We start from the raw sequence: 18,594 nt of genomic DNA, 5'->3' as shown, positions 1-18,594 counted from the left end.
GCTTATTATACTCACATTATGCAAATTATCCCATCAAGATGATGATCTGGGTGTGTCAGAAACCTTGTTGTGGACACAGTGATTTTCCTGAGTAAATATCTTGAAATTTTTTTCCTTCGTATATGCTTTGTCTTTGCCAAATATTTTCAGACTAAAAAATGAGGCCTTCATTTAGTTAAGTATATTCTGTGGTAAACTAAGTACAGTTTTCCAATATCTGAGAAAGATATTGAATTTCTAAGATATACAACAGTCATGAGGAAATACAGAATAGAACAGATTTCATGATGGGAGACAGGCAATATTCTACCAGGTTATCCGAAGCAAGGAGACTTTAATGTCTAGATGTTAATGTGGGCCTTAGCAATAATCCAGGCTGAAATAGTGAAGTTTATAAGATAATGTGTCTTTTATACCATCTGTCTTTGATCAATAGTATCTAATAAACTAATACCCATATTTAATTTTAAATATTTCCAGGTTTTTAAAAGTGAAACTTTTATTGTAAATTTAATATGCAAGTAAAATATATTCATATATGATATTTTTATTAATGAAGAATTCATGTCTCATTGAGTTGATATACTTTTTTGGTTTTCTTTCTTTCTTTCTTTCTTTCTTTCTTTCTTTCTTTCTTTCTTTCTTTCTTTCCTTTTGTGTGTGTAAACTCATCAACAGAGTCTTCCTTTCCTTCCATAATGCAGTTTACTTTGCACACCCAAGCAGTTCTCCCTGACCACACTAATGTCTTTTGTTCTAGCTGCCCTTGGAAGTCTTTGATATTGGAGAATGCATTGACTGGTGCCAGAGGGGAAAACTTCATGAATCTCTGATTTAAAATGTACTGTTTTGGATGAAAAGAGTCCCCCAGAGGTGCTTTACAAATCTCTTTTAGATATATTTTTTCTGCTGGCCATCAACTCTACATTTATCATTTTGTCTATGTCTTTATTATATACAATGTACTTCAAATGATGTTTTATGGTGATGTTTAACAGTTACACCCTTAGCATGTCTTCTTGATTGTTAAGATCAGCACACTTAACTGTTTGCCCACTAGTGTGTTAGCTTGATTCGTAGTGGTTCATTTAAATTCTTGCACCTATTTACTCTGTTTTAACAATTGTGTATTGATTTTTTCCAATTGAAACAAACCAGGTTTGTGCTGGGATATGCCAAAGAATAAAATACATGTAGCTCTACACTTCTCATTTCTACTGTGGATGAGGCAAGCACTAAAATAAGTCATGTAATTATTTAAATGTGATTACTATAAAAATGATAAAGCAGCAATTCCATTTTACAATTTCTGTTGCAAATCACAATAGATGTTTGTTATGGATCAATAGATAGATGAATGTCATGGTAACAGAAGCCAAGGATATCCCATTTACCAAAGCAGATGCCACCTGATACCCACTTACTAGAGCAAAATTAATCTTTGTAAGAATCGATCAGATTAGGGAAGTGCTTAAATTAGGTGAGCTTACCTCCATAGTCAAAGAGAAAAGTATAATCTATTTGTATAATCATGAGAAGGAAAACATTTTATACAGTGATTTTTTTCACTTTATCCTACTCTGTGGATCCATTAAAGGTGTTATAATACACTTCAGATATTATAATAAACTGCATGTAGCTTAGTCACATAAGATTGAGACCATAATGAAATAGTCAACATACATACAGAGTTGTTGCTTCAGGCTGAAGTTAATGGAACTTTGAAAATACATAAAATGAGTTACGCTTTTGGTGTTGTTTACAATATTTTTATTTTCTGTAATGAAACCGGATTCTGTAGGCAAACAAGTAGATAGTGGAGATTTCTTATTTTAATTTATTCTGGAGATGATGGGTCAAAAAAGCAAATATTTTCTGTTGGAACAAGTTTATTTAATGGAGAAAACATACTAATTTTTAAGCTTAGGCCATGTTATTCCAGGTTTATGAGTGCACGATTGACAAAAATTGCATATATTTAAGGTGTAAATATGATACATGATTAAATGATGCAATTATCTAGAAAATTAGTATACTGATTGATCACACAGTATTTTTTCTGTTTGTGTATGTGTTGTAGATGGTGAATAGTAGACTTCATACTACTCTCTTAAGACATTTCAAATACATAATACATTATAATTAACTTTAGCACACTACTGTACATGAGACCTCCAGAATTTATTCAATTTATAATTAAAAGCTGGTATTCTGACTAATGTTGCCTCTTTATTCTTATTCTCTAGTTCCAGGTAACAACTATTCTATTATTTTTCAATGATTTCTGTTATTCTAAATTCCAAATATAAGCTATATCCTACAGTATTTGTCTCTGTCTGGCTTACTTAACATCATCCCTTCCAGATTCATCCATTTTTGTCAGAAATGGAATGACCTCTTTCCTTTTTAAGGCTAAATAATATTACATTCATGTGTGTGTGTGTGTGTGTGTGTGTGTGTGTGTGTAAATATATCATGTATTTTTGTTCATTCACTCATTGATGGATACGTTGTCTGTTTTCCTACCCTGGCTATTGTGAATAATGCTACTATGAACATGAGAGAGCAGATATCTCTTTAAGATGGTGATTTTAATTTCTTTGAATATAGGTGCAGAAGCGGCATTGCTGGGATTCATGGGAGTTATTTTTTTAATTTTTTAAAGAACTTCCGTATTATAATAACCATACCATTTTATATCCCTACCAAGAGTGGACAAGGGAGTCCCTTTTGCCACATCTTATCTAACAGGTACTATTTCACTCATTTTGATAATGGCCATCCAAACATATGGGAATTGATATCTCAAGTTTAATTTACATTTGTCTGATAGCTAGTGATGTTGAGCACCTTTTCATATACTTGTGGATATTCGTTTGTATTCTTGTAGGAGTAAATATCCAGGTCTTAGTTAATCTTTTTTCCAATTTAATTTTATTTTGGACATTAATCTCTTGTGTGATATATGGTTTGCCAATATTTTCTCTTATCATATAAGTGGTCTATGCATTTTGTCATTTCTTTATCTGTGAAGACACTGGAATTTGATGCAGTTTTACTTATTTACTTTTGTTTTTGTTGCTTATACTTTTAGCATCACATGCAGAAACATCGTTGCCAAGATTAATGTCAAGTAAGTTTTCTTCTAGGAATTTCATAGTTTCAGCTCTTATCTTTAGGTCTTTAATACATTTTACAATTGATTTTTGTCTATAACATTAGGGTTCAATTTTACTCTTTTTCAAGTAGATATTGAGTTTTCCCAGCAACTTATTAAAGAGGTTCTCTTTCTGCTGCTTTGTATTCTTGATCCTTGTTTAAGGAAGACTTAACTGTGTATGTGTGGGTTTATTTTTGAACTTTGCATTACATTCATTGGTATATATGTTTGCTTTTATTCTAACACCATACTGTTTTGAGCACTATATCTTTTTAAGATAATTTGGAATAAGAAAGTGTGATGTATCCACTTTGTTAATCTTTTTAAAGATTGTGTTAATGATATGACGTGTTGGGGGTTCCATATTAATTCTAGGATTTTTTCCTCTATGAAAAATGATATTGGAATTTTGATAGGGATAATATTGAATCTGTAGTTTACTTTTGGCAGTAGTGATAGTTTAACAAAGTAATTATTCCAATACACTAATAGGGAATATTTTGGAATTAATTTTCATCTTCAATGTATTTCAACAATATCTTTTGATTTTCAGTGTGCAGAGATCATTCAATTCCTTGGTTATATTTATTCTTAATATTTTATTCTTTTTGATGCTATTGCAAATGGTATTGCTTTCTTATACTAGTTTTCAGATAGGTCATTGTTTATGTAGAAACACAACAATTGATTTTCATATGTTATTTTTGTATCTTTTAAATTTACTGAATTTGTTTATTATTTCTAACAATTGTTGGGTGGATCTTCACTGTTTTCTCTGTAGGAAATAATAGCATCTGTAAAAAGAGGCAATACTGGTTCTTTCATTGTGATTTGAATACCTCTTATTTGCCTTTATTATCTAATTGTTTTGACTAGGACTTCCAGTACTATGTGGAACAGTAATGGAGAGAGTAGGTATCCATGTCAAGTTTCTGGTCTTGGAGGAAAGGTTTTCAGCATTTCTCCATTGAACATGATGTTATCTGTGGTCTTGTTATATGTGAATTTTGTTATGTTGAACTGTATTTCTCCTTACTAATTTGATAATAACTTTTTTTGTGAAAGGATATTGAACTTAATCATATTCCATAAGTACTGAGATGATTATATGACGTTTTAACTTTCATTATGTCAATGTAGTACATCACTTTGATCTGCCTTTGTTGAGCCATCCTTGAATCACAGACATAGATCCCACTTGATCGTGGTGTATGAAACTTTTAATGTACTATTAATACAGAATTTTTATATCTATTTTCATTGTCAATATCAGCTTGTAGTTTTCTTGTAATGTTGGTGTTTCACTTTAATATAAGGTAATCATGGTCTCATAAATTGACTTTAAGAATATGTCTTCTACAATTTATGGAAGAGTTTGAGAAGAATAGATATTAATTCTTCTTTAAATGTTTGATAGAATTCTTCAGTAAAATATCTGGTTGTAGGTTTTTCATTTTTGATCCGATTTTTAAATTCATCATTGGTATGTTCAGATTTTCTACTTCTTCATGATTCACTCTTTGTAGGTGTGTACTTCTAGTAGTGGATCTAGGGTTTTTTTTTTTTCCTCTAGTATATTCAATTTGTTAGCATAGGATAAATAATTCATAACAATGTCTTATGATCTTTTATATAGCTTTGGTATCATATAAAATGTCTCTTTCATTTTTTATTTATTTGGGTCCTCTCTCCTTTTTTTATTTTTAGTTAGGCTAGGAAAACATTTGTTGATTTAAAATGTCTAACACCAAGTTTTGTTGATATTTTATGTTGCTAGTCTTATCTTTATTTTTTGTATGCTGTGATATGTATTTTCTAATTTCTGCTAACTTCATTTCTTTATTTCATTTTGCTTTTGCTTTTGTGGTGATGGATATGGAATCCAGAGTCTCTGCACTTCAGGTAAGCACTGTGCCACTGAGCTATACTACTGAATACTCTGCTAATTTTGCATCTACTTCTTTTTAGGTCTTTGATGTTTCAAACTTAGGGTGCATACTTGAGATTTTTGTTTTAATTTCATTTAATTTTGGTACCAGGAATAGAACCCAGGAGTGTTTATTCACTGAGTCATATACCCAGATCTTTTTATATCATATTTTGAGATAGGGTCCCGCTTAGTTGCTTAGGCCCTTGCTAAGTTACTGAGGCTGGCTTTGAATTTATGATTCTCCTGCCTTAGTTTCACAAGCAGCTGGGATTATGGGGGTGCTGAGATTTTTTTTTATAGATGATTTTCACTATATATTTTCCTCTTAGCATATCTCTTGCTATATCCTATAAGCTGGAGTATGTTTTTCTACCATTCCTTTTGCCTCAATTATATTTTGATTTCCCTTTTGATTTTTTCTTTGACCCCTGGTTGCTGTTTAGGAGCATGTTGTTGAATTTCAATGTATTTGTGAATTTTCCGTTTTTTATATCATGAGTGATTTTTGCTTTCTTACCATTGTATTAGAAAAATTTCTTAATATGATTTCAATTGTCTTTAAGTTTGCTAAAACTTGTTTTTCAGTTTAATGTATGATATACCCAAAAGAACACTCCATGTGTGCTGGAGAAAAATATGTATTTCTTGTTGTGGATAGAGTGGGAGAATATTCATACTTTTCTTTTAGTCTCAAGTGTAGTTCCTGTTCAATTGCTTCCTATTGCTTTTAATTTATGATGATCCATCCATTATTGGAAGTAAGGTATATAGTCTTCTACTATTGTTGTATTTTATTGCTCTTTTAACTATCTTTGGGATCAGTTAATATCTGTTTCATATATTTAAGTATTCTAATGTTGGATGGACACATATTTATAATTTTTATATCCTCTTGATAAGTTGACTCATTTTTCATTATACAATGAGACCCTTGACTTTGTTACAGATTTTGACTTGAACTATGCCTGCTTTCTATTGTCTTCATTTGCAAGGAATATCTTTTTTACATCCCTAAATTTTAGCTTATGTGTTTGTCTTTAAAGCTAATGCGAGTCTCCTTTATGGAGCCATATGGTTAGGTCTAAAAATCTATTCAGTTACTCTGTATTTATTTTGATTAAGAATATACTTATTTTATATTTAGATTAACTATTGATAGGGAATTATTTATTTTTGAAAATGTGTTGTTTTTGACCATTCCATAGTTTCTTTGTTTCTTCTCTGTTTTGTGTTTTGATGATTCTTTTTTTTTTTTTTTTGTAGCAATGTTTGATTTTTTTTCCTGTTTATTTTTTTGTGTATCTACTATGGTTCTTATTTTGTGGTTCTCATAGGGCTTACATAAATCATCTTATAACAGTGTAATTAAGCTCATTATAACTTATCTTCAATTACACAGGAAGCTCTACACTTTTTCATGCCTCTATATTTTGTTTCTAATGTCAGAATATACTTTTTAAATTTTTCATGCATTCAAAAAATTGTTATAGACATGAGTTTTTTATTCATTTATTTGTCACACTTGAGATCAAACCCAGGGCCTCACATAAGTGTCCTACCAATATACTGCAAACTCAGCCCTTTCCATTGCTTAATATTCATTTTTTGAGACAGGGTCTCACTAAGTTGCCCAGACTGGTCTTGAACTTGTGATATTCCCACTGAGATTATAGATGTGCACCACTGTGAAACTTTTATTACCTTGCTTTAAACCTTTATATTGGAGTTAAAAAATATCATTACAGTATTAGAGCATTATGAAGTTGGCTACATGATTACCATTATCAGTGAGATTCATAGAGTCATGTTATTAATTAGCATTCTTTCATGTTACTAATTAGCATTCTTTCATCTTAGTTTGAAGAAATTTTAGCATTTATTATAAGACAGGTCTAGTCATTATTAATTCCTTGAGAGATTTTTTTGTATGAGTGCCTATATTTTTCTTTGTTTCTGATGGACACATAAAATATACTTGATTGACAGGAATTTTTTTGTTTTTTTTTTCTTTTATTAACTTTAAATATATCATCACACTCTTTCTTAGCCTAAAACATTTTTGTTGAGAAATCTCTCCTTTCTCTTGCTGCTTTAAGAATTTTAATTTTTTTACTTTTAACATTTTGATTAAAATTTGTCTCAGTGAAGCCCTCTTCAGTTAAATCTGAGGTTCTTTGAGTTTATAAAACCAGATGTTCATATACCTCAGATGATTTTGGAAATTTTCAGCCATTTTTAAATAAAATTTTTGCCTTTTTAGCTACCTCTTCTCGTTGGAGATCTCCATAATGTATATACTAATTATTATTGGTGTTTCCTTTATTCCTTTACATTCATTCTTTCTTCTTGCTTAGGCCCTTGCTAAGTTGCTGAGGCTTACCTGTTTCAAATTACCTGTTTTCAAATTCATAGATAATTCTTTCTACTTGAGTAAGCTTATTCCTGAAACTCTTCATTCCACTTTTATTTCATTCTTTATATAATTTTTCTCATTGTTAGAGATCAAACCCAGGGCCTCACACATACCAGAAAAGCCCTACTACCACTAATCTACACTCCTAGCCCTATTTTTAAACTGCAGCATTTGATTCTAAAAAAAAAAAAAAAAAAAAAAAAAAAAAAAAAAAAAAAACACTTCAAATTTTGTTCATTTAAATCATTTTCCTGATTTAATTCAGCTATATTTCTGTGTTTTCTTAGAACATTTATGTCAGTTTTTTGTCATGCAATTAACAGATCTGCATTTCTTTAAGGTGGATTACTAGAAAATCTGGGGGCTCCTTTGGAAGTATCACATTTTCTTTGTTTGTCATGTTCTTTGAAGTCTTGCACTGCTTTCATTTAATTTGTGGATGGAAACTGACTGGCTCAGAAAGAGAAATAACCTCATCATTCAGTGTAGCTATATATTCTGAGGTTCTTTCATATGTTTTCTATGGATGTTTTACTCTATCTTCTCTTTTCTTTCTAAGAGGGAATCTTAATATTGTGTATTATCTCTTAATACCACAAAGCCAGGCTAAGAGCTGAGATTCCCTCATTGTGTTCCCTAGGGTAGTGCCTTGAAACACTAAGGCTTGTATTACATTCCTTCTCTCATTCCCACTGCATTCAGCCAACTGACTGAGCATGCTTACAAGTCATCAGCAGAAGCTCACACTATCCTGTTAATATCTAACATATCCTGCTGGTATCATTAACGATTTTTAAAAAGGAATTACAGTGTATGGATTAACCAATAAAAATAGTAAGTAGATAAAAATATATATTGCCAGGTGTGGTGGCACACACCTGTAATCCTAGCACCTCAGGAGGGAGGCTGGGGCAGGAGGATCACAAGTTTAAAGCCAGCCTCAGCAAATCAAAGTTCAAAGCAACTCACTGAGATCTTTTCTCTGAATAAAATACAAAAAATTGGCTTAGGACATGGCTCAGTGGCCAAGAGCCCCTGAGTTCAATCCCTGGAACTCCTCAAATAATAATAAGCATATATACACATATATGAATATAAAATTTATATATGTGTATATATAGATATATGTACACACACACACAAAGTACCTCCACCAGTTATTTTTCAGGTAACCCACTCTTCCCAGCTATTTCCCAACTTTTAGTTATGTTACAAGTATATATGGTAGATAATGGGCTTCAACATTTGTAGTGGCTTCTATCACTGATTATTTATTATTCAAACTTGTCAAGAATACAGTGGATAAAGACAAATTTGCCATCTATCTTTACATGCATTTGAAAATTTGAAATGCAATAATAACTGTAATATCAAAACTGATTTATTAAAATAAGTTCTCTTAAGATCAAAACCACCGCATTTAACAAAATAAAAATCAGAAATGACATGTTTTAATATAAATGAACTTAAGCAGTCGAATTGAAACATTTAAAATATATTAAAACATCTTTCATTTGTAGTTATGCTATTATCAATAAAATGTATGAATACACTTTCATGTCATAGGAGATTTCCAGAAAGAGCATTTTATGTATTACATTATTTATTTATATAATTTTAATCAGGTGTCAAGACTACTATCTCCCACCTTAAATTGTACAGAATAAAATTCAGTAAATTTTAATAAATACAAACACAACTTCTTAAGTATTTTTAGACAAAATACATTTCAAGATCAGTGTGGTATATATTGGAAGAGGTGTGAGATACCACTAGCAGTGTGACATATACCACATCCAGTTACTCACCTGTAGATAAGAAAGTACTAGTCTATATTTCCTTGTGAAAATGAAATTCTTGAGGTAGACTTTATAAAGGAAAAGTTTATTTAGCTTACTGTTTTGGAGAAAGTAGGTAGAAACAACACCTTGCAGGCTTTTGAGATGTCTCTAGGCCCATGGTGGTAGAATGGAATCACACTGCTAAACAAGAAGGCAGAGAGAGATCAGACATAGGTTTTTGTAATGACAAGTTCACTCAAGAACTCTTTCTGGGAGATCAATAGACCTTTCCAAGGGCAGTTCCCCCAATGACCAAGGTCAGGTCTTACAGTTTCCTTCCCGAAGTTTCTAAGACCTGATAGACCTAGAAGGGGAGCTACACTTGGAAAAATGAGAAATCTTTCAACAGATGAACATCTCAGGGATAAATCACATTTGAAACATATAATCTTTCCTTCTTCTCCACAGTTTATATTCATCTCACAATTAAAATGTAATAATTCTATCTAAAATTGACCCAAAGTCTTAGCTATTCCAGCACCACTCAAAAGTCCAAGTTTAAAATCTCTTCTGAAACTCAAGGCAAATTATTTCCACTGTGAGCTCCTATAATAAAAAAGAAAAACAAAACTAAACTAAAACCCAATTTCAAACTTCTAGAATACAATGGTGGGAAAGGTAAAGGATAAATAGTTGCTTATAATAGGCTCTAACAATCCTTTGCATTTCTATGGTATCAGATGTAAGGTCTTTTTTTTTTTCATCTTTAATCTTATTTATTTGGGTTTTCTATTATTTTATTTTTCTTGGTCTAGCTAAAAGTTTGATTTCTATATTGAAATTGCCTGGTGAATAAGGATAGGATCCAACTGGTGATGATATATTTTCTCTGGGTTTAAGGTAGAACATTTAAATATGTAAATACACACTCTACACACTCATGTGCATGTGTGCCTGTACCTGTGATCTGCCAATATGTAATTAATTAATATTAACTTAATTGTTAATTTAATTGTTTCTTTAATTAGAAAACATCGAAAATGTGGCACATCTATCACCACCAACAATAATAAAACAATAAAAGGGTCATAAATAGGCAAGTAGAAAGGGTTAATTGACCCCAAACAAGACCAAAACCCAGCCCTGCAGGACAAATATTAAATCCTAAAACTTCAAGTCCTGTATTTTGTGTACACTGTGACGAGGTCTGGGGCCCCAAAGCCATGGGAAGCCCTGTCCTTATGACTTTGGTGGTTGCTATCCATGTGGCTACTTTCTTGGTCTGCATGTGGTTATAAGTACCATCATGGGAGTGACATGTAGCTGGTCACTCTACCTGTTTGGAGTCTGCACAGAAGCCCTACTCCACCAGCACCAATATCCATCACCCAATCAGAGGAGCTCCAAAGGGGTTTTGACTCTAAATGGAACTTCTTGCTAGCATCCCAGGATTTCTATTGAAATTTCAGTGGAAGCCATCATGACCCAATAATTCCAATATTCTGCATATTTGCAAAACTAGCAGTACATGGATACAAATTTCTGATGCTTGCCTGAGCTTTGCTTGGGCTCCCTTGAATTACAGGTGCAGCCATGAAATACTTTGCTAACTGAATATGTGAAATTAATCCTAAGGAGGTCCTGGGTACCTAGCTACCAGAGAGCACCTTGAGGTTTCATGAAACAATTCTGCCCTGGAAGATTTCTGATCCTATAATGAGAGAGGCATCCCTGAAGATATTGTGTTGCCTTGGAGGACTTTTTTCCAATTGTCCTAAAACAATGCACTTGGCTTCTTCTTATCCATAATAGTTTCTTTAGAAAATAGCATTAGATATACCCTTGCGGTTCAAATATGCTTTTTAATTTCTTTCCTGGCCAGGCTGTGAATTTCTCAGATCTTTCCTTTAAGTTCCCTTTTGCTCTGAAATAGCACTGTAAATTGTTCTTAATCTGGGCATACCATAGAGTCATGGGTATGGACAAAATTCAATCAGCCTGTTTTTCATGTTGTAACAGGGTAGCCTTTAGTCCCATTTCCAACACAACTGGTTACCTAGGTTCCTTGTCTTCTGAGCCTTCACCAGAATTTCCCTTAACACTCTACCTAGTGCACTCTGAAATTTTTTTCCAGCCTGCTTCTGTACCCATTTTCAGGTACAGTTATAGTGAAAGCCTCAATTCTCCATAGCAGTTTTCTAGATTAGTCCATTTCACATTGTTGTAATGAAATACTTGAGGTGAACTAACTTTATAAAAAATAGTTTGTTTTGGTAGGTCTGTTGAGGGCCTCATCACACATGATGGGAACATGCTCAGGAAGAGAGAATCATTGCCAAATAGGGAGACTAGGGAGTCAAAGAGAAATTCAGTGACCAAATTCAAACTTTTATAATAGCTTACCCTCAATAGAATTAACTCCAGGAGATCAATATTCCCTTCTGAGTGCAGATGCCTCAATGATGCAGGGACCCCCTATGAAACCTCACCATGTAAAGTTTCCACAGCTCCCAAACTGCTACACTAGAGCTTCCAGATCATGGAACTTTGGGGGAAGCTTTAAAAACATACCAGTACTGTAGAAGATGGCAATATTTATCCTGAAGTTTCTTTAAGGAGTAAATGAAATAATATCCAGATAACACTGAGCTTGTTGCCCCACCTTTAATGAGTGTCCAATAAAAATTGCTGTTCTTCAAAATAGCTTAAAAAGAACTACTTAGATGAAAATTATCCACATTAAACAATGATAAATAAGTCAAAGGAGCTATGATTTCATAATACTAATATGAAAGTGGAATAGTTTACTAACAATCAAGACTGGATAAATAGGGAGCCAGATACATGAATTTACAAGACATTTGGAACTATCAAACAATTAGGTTAAGCTGAAACAAAAAACAAAGTGCACTTTTATTTTTTATTTCATTCTTCTTTTAATGTAGTAGTAGACTAGCTATCCAGAAAAAACACTTTTGATATAGAAAACCCAGAATGTTAGCAAAATTTAAAGAAAAAAAAACTTTACAAATACATGTTCAACTCATCTGAAAAATAAGAGAAACAGGGGTCAAATGAACAAGCCAATTATATTGTCCATAAGAAACACAGTAGATTTTCACAGGAGATATAGATATATATACACTTCTGACAGATTAAATCTTGTTGCTCACAAATTAATAGGAAAAAGAAAGACATGGATCAAAGCAAAATAAAAGCTGAGATTATGGTTATTTTTTATAAAGCTAGGGAATTTTAAATCATTTTTTGAGGGGGGGGGGATCAGGGGATGGAACCCAGGAGCATTTAACCACTGGGCCACATGGGCAGCCCTTTTTTATATTTTATTTAGAGACATAGTCTCAATGAATTGCTTAGGACCTTGCTGCTGAGGCTGGATTTGAACTCCTTGATCCTTCTGCCTCAGCTTCCTGAGCTGTTGGGATTATAGTTGTATACCACGGAGCCTAACATCTTATTGCAATGAGTACTCTGGACAAAAACCTACCTTGAGAATTATATCCACTGAGATTTAACTATTAACACATCTACTATGATAGGTCTTTGGAATCTATATTAAAACTGCTTTTAGGACCCTGAAAATCCAAGCAAAATTTTTGTTTAAGGTGATTCTACGTATTAGTGCTACTTAGCGGGAGTATCTATTATTTATTAGTATCTACTAAATATTAGCAGAAACAATGACAGTCTTGGTGAGCCATGCTTAAACATGGATATCAAAAATCCTCATGCATAAAATTCTAAGAAATGCAAACTCACAAAGAGAAATCAAAAGGAGCATAGAAGAAATAAGCCACATGAAGCTGAAGTAAGGACAGGCAACAGACTCAGGTCTGTATAAACTGCAGACATTTGAAATGTCAAAGAATATTAAAGTTTGTTCAACGTGTTTAAAGAAAATTTTAAAAAATCATGTTAAGCATATAATGAAGACTGAATTTTGATGGACTGAATTACATTCCCCTAAAACTTGTATGTTGAAATCCCAATCTCCAGTATTCTAGATTATGTCTCTATTTTATGACAGAGCCTTTAAAAAGGTGGTAGAGTTACATAAAGCTATTGGAATGATTCCTAGATTAATATGACTGATGTCTTTGTAAAAAGAGGAAATTTAAATACAAAGAGAGATGCCAGGGTTACCACTGACAGAGTAAAGCCATGTGAAGACATAGACAGGCAGCCACCTGCAAGCCAGCTATTGAGGTCACAGAATGAAGCAAACCCCTGACACCTTCATCTTGGACTTTTAGCCTCCAGAAATGTGAGAGAAAAAAAAATTCTGTGTTTTAAACTATCCAGTTTGTGATAGTTTGCTAAAGTATCCCCAACAAAGTATAAAAAATGAGGGCATGTATTAAAAATTCGATTTTGGGTATGAAACATAAATACTTAAAATAAAAAAAAATTGATTACACTCAAATAGTCAAAGACACTGGTGAAAAGAAAAAATGAGGAAGGAAATCTTGCCTTATAGGTTACCAAGGCCTCACATTCAGTTCCCAGCATACATATTTCTTTACTAGTTCAGACTGTGTGGAATCATGATAAACACAGGGGAAAAGATTAAATATATATAATATATATATATATATATATATATATATATATATATATATATAGATATAGATATAGATATATATTATAATTTGAAGGTAGAGTAATTATTTATCTCAATTTTTCTGAGACAGTCCAGTTTATACTAGTTGTCATTTAGTTTAGCAATTAGCACTTTGAAAACTTAATTTTGATTATAAATGATATCACCTGTTGCTGAACTTTGTGGAAAGGGATGAACTAGTAAGTAAATGGTACTGACAAAATGATTGTCCTTAAATTTAAAAAAGTTCAATTAGATGCCTATCCATACAAAACACCAAATTCAATCAATACACATATTTTGGAAGTATTTCAGCATCACTGAATGAGAGATGAAATGCAGTAAATGATTATCTACTCAGATTCTATGCCCTGGCTCTCCACCCTGAGGAAAGCTGTCATTTTTCCACCTGTTTGCTAAAAAAAAAAAAAAAAAAAAAAAAAAAACTGCATCCTTTGGGTCTATCAAGCAGAGGACAGCTCTTGCCATTCAGCCTTCCTTGGAGAAGCACTTTTCTTTGAATTTCTTTTCTCCCAAAGGCTCCGAAGGTAATAGCAGTTGCCTTGATTAGACTTGAAGTCTAGGTCTTTGCTATCTAAGATCATTTAAATCTTAAATGTTAGAATTCTCAATAAAGACTCACATTTTATTCATTCACTGTTGTTTGTCTTAGGCCATTTTCATGTGTGCTACTACCTAACCATTATCTTCTACTCATTGTTATAATCTGCATAGTTATGAATTTCAGTCAAAGTGCATAATATATTCTGAAATCATGCTCTATTCAGAACCTTTATTTTGGATATCAAGAAGTACTTTATCCTTCAGAACTTTGACTTTGAAATCTATAAAACATGTTTGTACTCCCCAGGATTGTGGTGAAAATTAAATGAGATAATCTATGAACCCATGCAAAGCTCTCACTCTTGTATCACAAATCTAACAGGCTTAATTGAAGCTGCCTCTTTCATTTATGTTGTGCCTATCTTCATTAAATTTAACTAATTATATTCATCACTTCCACCAGAAAATGCAGGTTTGCTTTCTGATTTTGCCATCTGTAGCAAACTTAATTATATTATCAAAGTATTCAATATTTAAAATAGTTCATATGCAATTATCCAAATCATTGCAACAAATTATGAAGTACTTTGAGTCTTAATACCAGAGTTCTTGGTACCATGAAGCACAACTGGCCCTTGCTGAATATTCATTATTTCACACTGAATATTGAAATTCAACAAGTTATTTATTTATTTATTTTACTTGAATTCAATGTATATTATGATCAATGTTATTGTCCTTAGTTAAAAATAAAAAAGGACTGAGAGACTGAGAAAAGAATTTAAAATTTTTGAGTTTTTCAGTAAGTCAAGCACAGACTTTGAGATAAATCTGAGTTACATAGCACAACAATAATATAAATACCCCTGTAACATTTTCACTGAAAATATGCTTCTATCATGAGTACAGTGCTAAATCTACATGATGTCTTGTTACTGGGCACTTGACATCATTGCTCATGATACTACACTTCCTCATTAGGTCTCTCTCTCTCTCTCTCTCTCTCTCTCTCTCTCTCTCTCTGTGTATATATATATATATATATATATATATATATATATATATATATATATTTTAAAGAGAGTGAGAGAGAGAGAGAGTTTTTTTAAATATTTATTTATTTATTTATTTTTAGTTTTCGGCTGATACAACATCTTTGTTTGTATGTGGTGCTGAGGATCGAACCCGGGCCACACACATGCTTGGCGAGCGCACTACCGCTTGAGCCACATCCCCAGCACATCATTAGGTATATTTAAAATGCTGATGAAATTGAATTTTCTTTCCTTCATATTGGCTACTAGAAAATATCAAAAAGATTGGATTTGTAAAGATGTATGTTTAAAATGTATAATTCTAAATTTGAATACATGCATAAGAACAATGTTTCTGAAGGGACTTGCAGCTGTGGCTAATTTGCTTTTTCAAAGAGCCTTGAGATCTGAGTAATAGATTAAACCCTTGTTAGCCACCCTGAATGTTATAATTATATTGAACTTTCTCTGAAAGTAAAAAAAAATAGGAAAAACAAAATTTTAGAACACACAGAATGTGTTAATTCCTTAAATATAAAGACTAGTTTTTTTAATTCTCTTAAACCTTTCAAAATTAGGGAAATATGGACACCCTGATGTCAAACTGGAAAAATTTATTAATAACATGTTGACAGTCTTTAAAAAAAATTCAAAACAAAATTCCAAAGTTTTTAATAATGCTGGTTTCTCTGCAAAATTTGTAAGGGAAGAATTTATCAAAAATACAAGCTTTGGGGGGATATAGTTACTATCTAAGCAAATGAGGTAAAGGTTAACATGTAATTGGCCAGTTTTAAAACATACCTTCTATTGAGTCTTACTGTGAGAAAGTTCTAAAGCTTGAAGCTTAAAATCAAGGCAAAGGATGAAACATATATATATATATATATATATATATATATATATATATATACACACACACACACACACACACACACACACACACATATGTGTGTGTGTGTGTATTTCCGAGAGAGTCTCTCTATGTTACTCAGGCTGGTTTGGAATTTCTGAGCTAAAGTGATCCTCCTGTCTCAACCTCCCCTGAAGCTGGGACTATAGATGCATACTACTAGGTCCATTTACCAGTATATATTTTCTTGCATAGTAGAAACTTCTTTATAAAAATGAAATACCAACTATATTAAATATTTTAGAAAATGAAAGTCATTTATAATGTTTTCTTCTACTACAACTTTTTTGTATTTCTTCATATCATATCAGTTTGAAAATATATTTTACTAGTCAAAATACTAATTTATATTTTGAAACTAAAATACAATGTGATGGTATAGGAGGTGACTAGGTCACAAGGGCAGGGCCCTAGGGAGCTTCTTTGTCCTTTGCCACCATGGAAGGGTACCAAGAGCAGAGCAAGGACTGAAGGAATAGAAAAGCCAGTTGAGTAAATAAGGTAAGAGATTAGAACAGCCGTGGTCATGGAGGCCGAGTCAGGATATGATCACTCATAAGGAGATCTGAGCAGGAATGTGGCATCAACATGATTTACATTCTACAAAGCTGGGTCTGGTTACCTTGTAGGCAATGGATGATTAGAAATAGGGAGGAAAAAAGTAGGAGATCCAGATAAAATCGTTTCAAAAATTCCTGTGGACAAAATAGTGGCAACTTGAAGTAGGGTGCAGAGTTTGGAGATGAATGAAGGTGGATAAATGGGCGTTATACTTTGTAGATAAATTAAACTGGAGTTTAGAACTAGAATTGATGTGCAAGAGAAATAGAAAATACTGAAGAAACATAAATCACCCTATTCTGTCCCTACTTAAGTATGTTTAAGATTTTTTCTGTTAATTAAAACAACAAAATGCAAACCAAAACAAATCAAACTTCCAAATTTTTGCAGATTTCCCTTAAGATTCTTCTTATTTAATACTGAATGAAAACAAAACAAAATACATCAGAAAATTATGGTGATCCATGCATTCTAGTGTTTATAGATGTTCAATCCACATAGTGAAGTTATGAAACAAGCTTAGGTGTCCATTCATAGATGAATGAATAAAAAAATGTGGAGTTCTACAGAATGGAATTTTATTCAGCCATAGAAAAGACTGAAATTATGTTATTTGCTGGTAAATGGATGAAACTGGAGAAAATCATGCTAAGTAAAATGATCTAGACTCAGAAAGCCAAGGACCAAAAATATTCCCTCATATGCAGAAATTATAGATTAAAAAAAAGAATTATAAGGGGGGGGTAATCTCACAAAAATACCATGTAGATACAAAAAAGATGTAGGAGTTCAAAGGAAAGGGAGAAAGGGATGAAAGAGGAAATACTGGGGGATAACATCAACCAAATTGTCACGTATACATGTATGGACACATCACAATGAAATCACTTTTATGTATTATTGTATTGTACTAATAAAAATATACATCCAAATGAGTAGTAGGAAAACCAGAAGAGTAGAGGAATGGAGACAGAGAACAGAGGAGGAGAGAGAAAGAGGAAGTGTTTGGGAATAAATCTGAGCAAATTATGTTATGTGAATATATGAATATGTCACAATGCACCTTATTATTATGTGTAATTACGATGAAATAATAAAAACATAAAAGTCATCTACTTTTTTGAGGCAGCAGTAAGAAGAAATACTCATTGTTCACTGCATTATATAAAGCCACAAAGAGAACTGCCTAAATCCTTGGGTACACAAAGCACCCGTGGAAGAACTATTTATTGATCATAACTCAAACCCACCCACGATGATAGAGCAATGCACCCCTCAATGACTATTCTATTCCTCCATCGACAATTTAATATGTTGTCAATCATCAGAACGGGCTAGAGTTTAGAGCTTTTACTATACTGATTTAAGAAAAGATATTCTTCACACAGTGTTTGTTTGTGGGTGAGACTGTGTGCAAGTATGTTATAGAACTCAGATGACATGTGTATGCATAACATATACTTTTCAGCTATTATTCTCATTTGCAGTCCACTGAATCACCAGATGAAAGTTACAAAGGATGGGTCTGTGATCCCAAGATATTAGCCTTCACTGTAAAGCATTCTCAGAAAAAAAAATCTATCAAAATAGGCTTGTTTAGTTATGCTGCATTTATCA

Source organism: Marmota monax, unplaced genomic scaffold, assembly GCF_021218885.2.
Source record: "Marmota monax isolate L192 unplaced genomic scaffold, Marmota_monax_Labrador192_F-V1.1 WCK01_AAM20220418_F8-fsc00017, whole genome shotgun sequence".
In the NCBI taxonomy this organism is placed as follows: domain Eukaryota; kingdom Metazoa; phylum Chordata; class Mammalia; order Rodentia; family Sciuridae; genus Marmota; species Marmota monax.
Note: the sequence above shows the minus strand (reverse complement) of the source record.